Below are 11,720 nucleotides of genomic sequence, written 5' to 3'. Positions count from 1 at the left end.
CTAAATGGAGCCAAAAAGTTTGGGCTGACACTATTAACTCAATTGCCCGTTTATTTTATTCTGCGAGGGACACGTCATAGCTTTCGAAAATTAAATTCCGTTGTGCGGGTACTGGACGCCATATTCCATCCACGGGACACGTCCACACAAACTAGGCTAGTCACAAGAAGTAAATCCAAATTATTTTTGCCGTAGTTACAACTTTATCGAGGAGTTGGTCTTGGACGCTTCCGTAATATGTCCCTCCCAGCATTTTGTTTAAGTGAGCAAAATCCCGAGGTCAGCAACAGCTACCGATTCGCATTTCATAACCTGTTAACGAGATGCAGTCACGCGACTTGCGGCGTCATCCCCATTTTTATTGGTTAAAATCCAAGTGGCGGGAACATTTAAAACTGGCGAAATGGTGGATTTGCGGTTTATGATTGACCCTCTGAAACGAAGCGAAGACTTATAACGCGGCTGTGTCCGTTAAAAATTTACACCGTTAACAGGCTTTTAAATGTAATTAACACAAGGAATGTGCGATTTCCGGTATTTTAAGATAGCTCGGTTGTAAAAAGTTCGATCTTACAGGTTGTTCCCGAAGATATCTATATCTCCAAAGGAAGATGATATTCGGGATTACTGGCGGTAACAAAAGTTTGTTAGTCAGAACAAACAATATTTTAGCAGCCGACGCTGGTGTATTGGTTGTTTGCACTCAGCGTCGTTCAAATGTTATGAAACCGCTATTCTTTCGGATGAAACGAATAGCCTACGTGTAATTGTATAGGTTCCTTTCAATGAATACCTTGAAGGCCATGTGTCATAGGAATTGTGTTCGGTAGCTAAGGGCCCTGATATACTCCTTGACTGTCTTAGGTGCAAGACCCGGTGTGCTCATGGATGGCGCTAACTCTGGTTTATAATGACGGAACCATCGGTGCGTCCTTTGCAGCTAACGGATCAAAGATAGTGTCTGTGTCTAAGCCTGAGTTGGTCACCGATATTCTATTTCTGGTCGTTCACCCTTCAATGTAAAGTATTGTTTGGGCATGAAGAAGGGATTATCAATCATCCCAACACACGGAAAAACGTAAGCATTTGTTGACGTATTTAGTGAGCAATGTATGCTAAGCTTGATTACTTATGTCACATTTGAAGATTTTGAACCTTGAAACTCAGTTGCGGTTGGCAATCATTCGTTCCGTTTGTCGTTGGCGACTCTACGTACTATATAACAACAGACAAGATATCAAGTGTATGGTGCGCCCCTGTCGTAGAATCTTCGGCTTGAATAGTTATATTTCTGTCGATTGCGTAACAAGTAGTCCCATGACATGAAACACCAATGAGACGCAATGAGTGTTTCAGGCACATTTTGGCTGCCGGGCTATTGTATACGACGCTAAACGTATGCTGTTAGGGGCGATCCTATGTTGTCCTAGAAGTTTTCGGGACCAATCTGAGGCGAAACCGGAAAACTACTCTTCCCTTTTCTCACCTACGCAAGCTGGTCTTCAACACAAGGACTGGAGGCCTTGGTTCCCGTGACGCTTGTGTTGTCGGGAGATATGAAACCATTTTTAGGAAAATAATTTTATTATGATTGATTGCAAGCGAATTACAGAATCATCAAAAATGTGTTCTACAGTTGTGCCTGGAAATTAAACGGGAAACGAGTTTGTAAAATGCAACGGAATGAAAACGACCAGATCGGCAAACGTTCGCAAGAATCGACAGAAATCCGACAAACTCAAGCGGACAATTGCCTCGGAGATATCCGATGAGATAGTCCGAGCAACACTTAGATTAGATGACTTGCCTTTGCTGGCGGCCTGTAGTGATACACTACTCTCAGCAGCCGTGGCTGATGGTTGAGTATCGTTCAATGGCAAAATCCACCTACTAGATTCTACGAACGGAATCTGCGACTGACCAGCAGCGAGGGCCATATGGCGACATGGCAATAACCATGCGCTCGTAAAAGTGCACAAGCACTTCATGGGTTCCCTCTCTCTATCCTGGGTGTTTGGCGTCAGCCAACCCAAACACTTTAAATTTGATGGTACTGTCGCCCCCTCTTTTCGGCCACGCACAATTGGAATGCTTACTAGTCTCCTGTACTTGGCTTCCAATTGCTAATTCTTGTTAATAACAGCCTGGACACAGGTGAGCAACGAGGAAGACTCAGTAAACTTCCGCTTAATTTACCCGTTTGCAGATTCAACCCGGTTAGTTGTTTCATTACCGAGGGTCACAGCATGCTTCCGAGCATGCTTTGCCAAGGTACTTAGGTCGCTTACACAATGCTTGCTGAGATATGACCAGTACTCCTGGTTCCGCCCTCTGATGCTGGTGGCATAGACTTCAAACTCGCTCGTTTCCTACAGTGCACAACATGCTTGGACCAGGTGAAAAAAATTTTTTATCTGAATGAGTCACATCCCCAAGCTTATGAATCCCAACCTTCAAGCTTTGGACTCAGATTCCGCAAAAGAATGACACTCACGGTCGTTGAAGTACTCCATCATCTGTCTAGTTACGTCGCGTTCGTCCAAGGATATATCCTGTGAACATACAGGACATTATACAACATTAAACAATCTTACTTGACAACGATCCAGTAAATAAGGTACTCCGCTAAGTTCGTTGAAACCGTGCTGGTGGTGTTTCGCATGTCGCCGGCACCCCGACCGCAAGCGGAGTAAGCGAGGAAGACCATTTGTAGCTCGGCATCAGTTTATATACCATCTTGACATTAGGCCCCTATGGCCTTGATACACCAGCTGCACGGTCCAGACCGCAAGTCGCCGACTCTGTAACGAGATGAAGCACAAAATCAAACTTGAGCATACTGGAGCATTTTGGGGTGCTTTTTACAAGCGAGATAATTCCACACAATATCTACTACATATTTCACCCAGCAAAATATTGTAATAACTTCTGCATGGGTAAAACCACTCAAACGTAATAAACTAGATGAATTTGTTGAGTGAATATCGCCACAACAAAGTTCTCTCGGGAGCTCGCCTCCCGTTCAGTATATCAATGAAAAAAAAATTCCAGGCACTGTACAGTACTGATGATACTATGCACCTCTGCCGATGACCTCCGCCTTCTGATACGCACAGCTAGTCAGTACATCGTGCAGCGTTACCAAATATTTGCACGTTGATGAGCAACAAAACAATATCCGTCCCACTGAAAATAATCGCGCTCCTAAGTTATGATTATGATAGTAGTAATCCCCAAGCTGCTGCATCTTTCCAGTGCCTTACTGCCATGGAACCCGAAGGATGCAAGAGGGATGGGATAATGTCAAGTTCCTTAAGCCTAGATAAAAAAGCAAATAGGCAGAGTACGGGTTCCCACCATAGACATTCCGGTTAGTAAATTCGCGCCACCGGGCGATCTCGCTCGTTAGTTACAGTACGTCATCAAGAGTAATAAGATTAGCTGAAAATAAAGACAAACGTTGCCGGTCATCATGATAACAGTCAGCGCCGTAACATGGATAGTTATCGTAATTGATAGTACCGTGCCGATGTGCGGCGCTGAATACGGGGCCTCAGCTTTGCCGGGTAATCTGATTCAATGACCGAATGCGTCACCAAGCTAAAATCTATGCGGTCCAATGAACATGGTGCGCCAAGTGTGTGTGAAAGCATAATCTAACCCCCAGTGACGCCATTCTGTTACTCATAACTGTACGAGTTGCTGCTGCAATTGCTAAGCGCGTGTCCGTGTGTGAAGCTGGTAATTAGGTCTCAGTTATACACAGTAATCTGATCCAATAGCCAAAGATGTCTCTTCTTGCTCATCACTCTGCGCGATATCCAGCCCCTTAGCTAATTACAGTAACCAATTGGCCTACACAAATGCACGGCTGGTGATGAGGCTCAAGCTAACCATAATAAGCTAATCAATAACCAGTAAAGGGTTTTCATACTCAGTCCTGTTCAAATTGTTGCTCACGCTGGCAACCTATATTACAATAAATTGGTACAGACATGAGCCCAAGGATCCATGGGCCGCATACGTCACCGAAAGTGCACCTGCTGATGAAACCGTAGCAGACAACTCGTGAGTATGCAGGTATTTGTGCCAAATCTGCACATTCACGGATTCACGGATTCATGGATATGGGCCGCATCACCGAAAGTGCACCTGCTGATGAAACCGTAGCAGACAACTCGTGAGTATGCAGGTATTTGTGCCAAATCTGCACATTCATTCATTCACGGATTCATGGATTGATACACAGGGTCGAGGCTTTTGCCCAAGTTTCCCGGATCGGTTTTGTTCTCGTCGGTCAGTGGCTGCCGTTCACCTGAAAGACACAAGTGAAAAAAGGGTGTAGCACTGCTGTTTATGTTCTCAGCGCGGGGCAGTATGCTTGCCAGCGCGAGGATTCGCATAAATAAATGTCTAATAGGGCTTTAAACTGGGTTCTAGAAGGAGCGTGGACAACCGTCCGAGTGAATTCATTCCACGCACCTAATACCCGAAATGAGAAAAATTTTTGTCTAATGAATGTGTGTGCCCTGACTTTGAAAATGAGTTGAGATCCTTTTTCCAGAAGTCCACGAATCCTTTCTGGCTTCCTGCGGTTCATCCGAGTGCGTGCCGGTTGTTCGGGACGAACGTCGCCTCAGCCTCTTGAACTTTCCGGATAATGGGCCTATATAGTTCTTCCACCGGAACTGATCCTATTGTGACTTGTTCGTTAAAAGCATTAAATCTCAGCCTCACTCAACTTCCGCCTACCGATACCGAAAACAATTTCTACACTATCCGAGCGGACAGGCAAATATGACGGCCACATCAGATATATTCGAACTGCCTTTGATAATGATAATGAACCAGCCGCTGACTGCAGGGTTTACTGTGTCCCACCTCCCATGAACAACTGTCCTTTAAAACAACCAAGTAACATACACCGCTACCAGCATACCACCAACAACTGCGGTACCAAGACAACGGTTACAAAATGCTTGGAGAAGTTTCAGTTCCGCTAATGGAGAAGACCAACCCTCACATCCATAAAACAAAACATTTTGATACGTATGTCTATTGAGATTTTCGGATATCACTTGGACGCCACAGATACCTCCAATTAGTAGACGCGACCTGGACCGTGCAGATGTGTGCACACACCACATCTGTCACACTACAAACGGAGCTAATTCAAATTCCAGTGAACGCAAAATGCTCCGAAAATTCATGTCTCTCCCTGGACTGAAGGTATAGTGTTCAGTGACTGCACCACCTTACACGTTGTTCGCACAACTCGCATATCATTCGTCCTGTCATCTCACCCATCACGAAATTAAATAGAAGGGTAGAGAGTGGCACCAGGGACGGACACCGATTTGTGCACGGAAGCCTTTGAAAACTTCACCCTGTCTATCCGCACCAATGCGACAACTTGAAAACTCACGCCCCCCACTATGCAGAAGATTTCTTGGCTGAAAACTCTTAATCGAAATCCCGCGAAGACATTCCCAATCTATGCTTAACCTCATATTCCGCCTTCTGCAATGAAGAAAGGAGAGGACTAAAATAAAAGCTATATTCGTCTGGAGCCCGTGCCACTGAAACTAGCTTGCCCTGGTCACAACATGTATCCTGAACTCCTTCCATGAATAAAAACATCTATTGATATGTTTGAAATGCTAATAGAGACCCACTTAATGCACAAGGTGTGAAGGTTCATGTGGCCTTGCGATCTTTTTTCAATTTATTACTGTAATGTGCACGCTATGGAAGCACCAGGGGACAGTGATTCTCCGAAGGCAGGTGTTCACGGAAATTTCTGTGGATGGGAAACAGAAACAAAGCTCATGAGCCAAGGCCCAGTAAGCAAGTTTGTAAATCACCATCTCAGCCTCACTCAACTTCCGCCTACCGATACCGAAAACAATTTCTACACTATCCGAGCGGACAGGCAAATATGACGGCCACATCAGATATATTCGAACTGCCTTTGATAATGATAATGAACCAGCCGCTGACTGCAGGGTTTACTGTGTCCCACCTCCCATGAACAACTGTCCTTTAAAACAACCAAGTAACATACACCGCTACCAGCATACCACCAACAACTGCGGTACCAAGACAACGGTTACAAAATGCTTGGAGAAGTTTCAGTTCCGCTAATGGAGAAGACCAACCCTCACATCCATAAAACAAAACATTTTGATACGTATGTCTATTGAGATTTTCGGATATCACTTGGACGCCACAGATACCTCCAATTAGTAGACGCGACCTGGACCGTGCAGATGTGTGCACACACCACATCTGTCACACTACAAACGGAGCTAATTCAAATTCCAGTGAACGCAAAATGCTCCGAAAATTCATGTCTCTCCCTGGACTGAAGGTATAGTGTTCAGTGACTGCACCACCTTACACGTTGTTCGCACAACTCGCATATCATTCGTCCTGTCATCTCACCCATCACGAAATTAAATAGAAGGGTAGAGAGTGGCACCAGGGACGGACACCGATTTGTGCACGGAAGCCTTTGAAAACTTCACCCTGTCTATCCGCACCAATGCGACAACTTGAAAACTCACGCCCCCCACTATGCAGAAGATTTCTTGGCTGAAAACTCTTAATCGAAATCCCGCGAAGACATTCCCAATCTATGCTTAACCTCATATTCCGCCTTCTGCAATGAAGAAAGGAGAGGACTAAAATAAAAGCTATATTCGTCTGGAGCCCGTGCCACTGAAACTAGCTTGCCCTGGTCACAACATGTATCCTGAACTCCTTCCATGAATAAAAACATCTATTGATATGTTTGAAATGCTAATAGAGACCCACTTAATGCACAAGGTGTGAAGGTTCATGTGGCCTTGCGATCTTTTTTCAATTTATTACTGTAATGTGCACGCTATGGAAGCACCAGGGGACAGTGATTCTCCGAAGGCAGGTGTTCACGGAAATTTCTGTGGATGGGAAACAGAAACAAAGCTCATGAGCCAAGGCCCAGTAAGCAAGTTTGTAAATCACCAATACTTACGTATGTATCAATCAAACTGACGGACACCGTATACTACAATTACAGAAGAGTGTACGTGAAAAAGTAGTTCCTCACAAAATTTCTCACCGGCTTCAAAATCTATGTTGAATCTTAAGTGACCTTATGATAATTCTGCGATTCATTTGCTTACTCCGCCAATGAACTTTTGATCTCTAGTTATTTTGCTTATCCGTACCCGCCACTCACCTTGCCGCAGAGGTGATCCTTCCGACACTTGGGTGTTGGCACGTGTGTCCCTGTGAACGCACGCAACTGGCCTACATGCTCTTGCACGTCCATGTCCCGTTTGCTGAGCCTGTCTTGACTCTTTTTCTCATGAGTTCCGTATGATCATGAGATGATCATGAGACTGTCGTGGGAAGGGGTTATAGCAACCCGCGCTACTGAGCCGCCGTTCCGTTCACTGTGCTGGTCAGTAACAGATCCGTGGACTTTTTGACGGCACGAACGTAAACAGTAGAGGTTTGTTGAACGACTTCGCTTACCCATATGTAAATCCTACCGTAGAATTGCGAACCCGAATCTTACTTTTGGTATTCTATATTCGAAAACGTACGGGTCACACAAAGACCCCTATCATGAACCTCGGGACACTACATGCAATGCCATTAACAAAGTTTGAAATATAAATTACACGCTCATAGCAGACCTCGAGCAGGTTCATCCATCTTTCGATAAAACTGCAGAAAAAACAAACATACTGCACACTGTGGTGGCTAGTGATGGCCAACTTCTGGCAAGAATTTAACTGAGTGGGACGGTCTTGTTGACGCGTGTAAAAAATATCTATCTGTTGAAGTACAGTTACCATCAGACTGGATGCGGCAGTCGCGGTACCTTCTTCGCGACGTCGTATTTTGGTCCGTGAACAGCCCCCCAAGAAGAGCATGGGTAAGTCGGTTGAAGTTGTCATTTTGGTTAACACTGTTCGGGATATTGTTACAAGCTATTATCATTTATTTTTGAAGAGCATGGCATGCATGGATCACGGATATACTCTTGTCCTTCGAGGACGCATGATGGTTAATTCCTAACGTTCAAACGGGCGAACAAGACAGATTTGTCTATATTTGGGACCTAAAGCCGGTAAAATTGTCAAAATGTCTGCCGGTGAACACCGATGAAGTATTTAGACTGCGGCTCAAAATAGCGGGTAGCCAAGAGTATTCATAATTTGTGACTGGTGCAGCAAGCTGATACTCACTAGAGCTGATCGATTTTCAGCTCAATGAGAAGGCGTGTGGGTGTTTGAGAGTATGATTAAAGTGCACTTTCAGAACTGCGTGCAACTGAGACAGCACTAAAAGAGTGCAGGGACAACAGGCCAGAGATGAATCAGAGATGTTCGGCGGTTTAGCTTTTTCGGACGCTGGGAGGAGCAGTCACCTCCCGAAGAAAAGCGTGGGGACTTTTCCAAGCGACCTGCGTCTGACGCGCCGCACCGCGTACGTTTATCACGTCTGTTAGCATTTTTAGCTCAGGCAGGTACTGATTTTTCGTTTCATAGAAAGGATGTATGGTAAATATGCTAGAACCGTGGCAATCTCAGGCCAGCGGCACACGCAGCCAACAAAGTACTTTCCGTTTTCGAGGAACACACTGATTTGCAAATCAGTTTAGTTTTCACGAGAGACTCAACTGGATCTCTCGTTTGCGCTACTCTACAACTGAAAATGCTGCACACAGGCCGCCTAATATTTCAGGTGGCACGATATTCGAGATATGGCAGTATATTTTCATAAAAGAAACTACTCACAAGGATCCTGGAAACTCTTTCGGCTCTCTTCAACTCTTTTCACCAAACTTGTGAATAGTTTTATTTATGAAAATACCTTCAGTTTTAGTCTTTTCCTTTTTTCGTTGCAAAGGGCGGGTTGAGAATCAGCATGAAAATATCTTTGGCGGAGGATATGGATTTTAACCGAGATGTGTCGGCCGTAGAGTATTTGGTATCGTCCAGGAGACAGGGTTCGGATGTGAACATGACAAGTTCCTCTTATTCTTAGAATTCCGCACGTGTATACAAACAAGTGTATACCGAGAGCTCTCCAAAAGCTCCCCTACACAAATCAGTGTCTACCAGGGGTGCTCACCTCCATTCTAAATGTTTCATGAGTGACGAAAACGGAAAAAATGCTGTAGGACCCTCAAAACACCAGTATCCAAAAAGCCTCTGACGAAAACTTTGTTGATTCCAAAAAGCTCTGACGAAAACTTTGTTGATCTGGAATTTGCAGAGGACAGGGTTGTCAACTTCAACGAGGAGGAGGTGTAGGTGTTTCTGCGTGAACTCAAAAGTCATTCCGTTCTTTGGTAAGCACCTTTCACCCTCAAAGAAAGAAGACATGCTTGGAATACAGCCAGTGAACACGCCAAAAGAAATCCAGGGGGAAGTTGCGGAGAGGTTCGCGTGCCTTTGTTGTGTGAGAAGTGAGATCAATGCACAAATCTGCAAGGTTGGAATTGCGTCCACTAATCTGATAAACCTATGTCGTCAAACTGATGTAACCCTGAATTTGAAGGGATGTGTGTATAAGCCTACACTGCAGGCTGTTAGGATGTATGGCTGTAGGGCACAGCGTGTTCAAGCAGCGGAAATGAGGCGTCCTTAGGTTTTCAATAGCCGTCGTTTCGGAGCCAAAGCTCTTGTGGGCTGGTGTTCGGCGAATCCGTAAGGAGGCAATTAGAAAGTGAGTCTCTGGTTGTGCATCAGCAGTTGCGTCGGTTAGGTTACGCAATGCCGATATGTCGATTGGGACCCATCTTTTCCCAAAGTCTGTGCTATTTTCCGTGCGGGGAATCATAGATGTCTAGCTGACCTGTCAGAGGGTTATGAAATCGATTACGAACCGTTTGTGATGTCGGTGCTACTCGTCTTCCAGGATGAGGACGGTGATACCCCTAGTGCGCACCGTGGGCGGCGTTGCATTTATGGCAGCTAATCGACGCCATAGTTGTTGTCAGTTTCCACCTAGATCTCCCGAATGGGTGTATGGAGAAGTTGCGTGAGGCTTAAACCCATGTGACGCATTGAATGCAGCTTCGACTAGACTGAAATGTCCGCAGCTTCCAACACGTTATGTGTCTGAGATGTGGAAGCCTTTTTATACGGCCGGAAGCCGTAGGTCAGTGTAGGTCGGTGTCCAAACACAAGCATATCAGCTGATTGACTTTCCAAAATGAAGCTCCTAGTTGTTAAAACTGCCACCGCGCATGATTGTGAAAGGGTTAAAAGTAATTAAAAAGACGACGGAGTTTGGACTTCCTTAGACTGTATGGTATCGGTATCGGAGTCAGAAGTGTAGTTGAATTTGAATATAATACTCTCACTGGGCAGATTTGACAACATGGACCCACCCATTCACTAGACCTTCACAGCCCACATCCATGGGTGCACATGTATGGCACATACTGCTTTTTGGTTCTACGGCCGAAGTCTGTACCTATTGGTCTTGTGATCGACTAGTATATATATATATATATTCTTGGCTCGACCTTTGCTTTTTCCGTAATAGCGTACGATGGCTGAATCCTGCTATCGAATTACCGGTGCACTTCACTCATTATCCCGTTATGGCAGTAAGACTCAGCTTCGGTGTGTGCACCATTTGTAAACAATGGGATTTATCAAGCACTTGGTTGGTTATCCAGTATAACTGTTTAATTATGTGTTTTCTATGATATTGCCGAAGATGCACACGAGCTGTATTTGCTTGTGCATTCTTTCTTTCAGAAATTCCGTCAAGCGGAAGCGGCTTCGTGAAAACGAGGACTCGATCGACTTCAAATTACTCAACGAATACCTGCAAGTATACTTCGCCAGGGGTGGCCAGGTATTTGTCAGGCATGGGCTTGGCAGACGGGCGATATGTGGAGGTATGAAAGATCGTCCTTGGTTGTTTTATTGAGCTATTATGTATAGCTGAGTCCTCATAATCAGCTGGTCATATGGGTTCAGGCCCCACAGTTGTTATATGAAGCCAAGGTGCGCCACAATACGAAGACGTGAGGGTACGACGGGAGGTCATTGTTAATTGGATTATTTTACGGTGCATAGCTGGGTCCTCATGATCAGCGCTACGCATAGAGATTGGCCGAGCGGTGAGTAGTTGGGTGACAACGCATCAAGTTATAAATATGGGGGGAGTAGTCGTTCGCCGTCAGAACAGGCTATCACGTACGGTGGGCCTGCATAGACACTGATGTGCTGATTATGATGAGTAGCGAGGATTAACGACAACGCGTACGGTTATGTGTAGGACGGCCCATCGTTGGCCGTTATGTTAGGTTATCACGTACAGGCGAGACCTCGTATTCCCTAGCTTCGTGTTGACTACGGGCAGCGAAGGTAGGTGACAACGTGCACAGTTGTATGAAGAACCGTCGTTGGCTAGTTCTTCAGTTTTTGGTGCGCGTTTGAGCCTGATAATCAGCGCCACACAGAAATGGACCTAGCATTTACGATAAGTAGCCAAGGTAGACGACAGCAAGTACTGTTATCAAGATGGCCGGCGTTGGTTGGCCTTATTTTCCAGAACTTTATTTGGGCTTGATGATGAATTCTAGAAAAAAAGAGGAATTATTCTAGTAGGAAGGATATTATTGTATCGGCACTTAACAAGAAGCTGTCTGATAACGCTGCACTATCTACTGACTAGTTCAGCAAACCAGAGGATGGAGATCA

This window comes from Opisthorchis viverrini (genome assembly GCF_000715545.1).
Source record: "Opisthorchis viverrini unplaced genomic scaffold opera_v5_176, whole genome shotgun sequence".
Lineage (NCBI taxonomy): Eukaryota > Metazoa > Platyhelminthes > Trematoda > Opisthorchiida > Opisthorchiidae > Opisthorchis > Opisthorchis viverrini.
Note: the sequence above shows the minus strand (reverse complement) of the source record.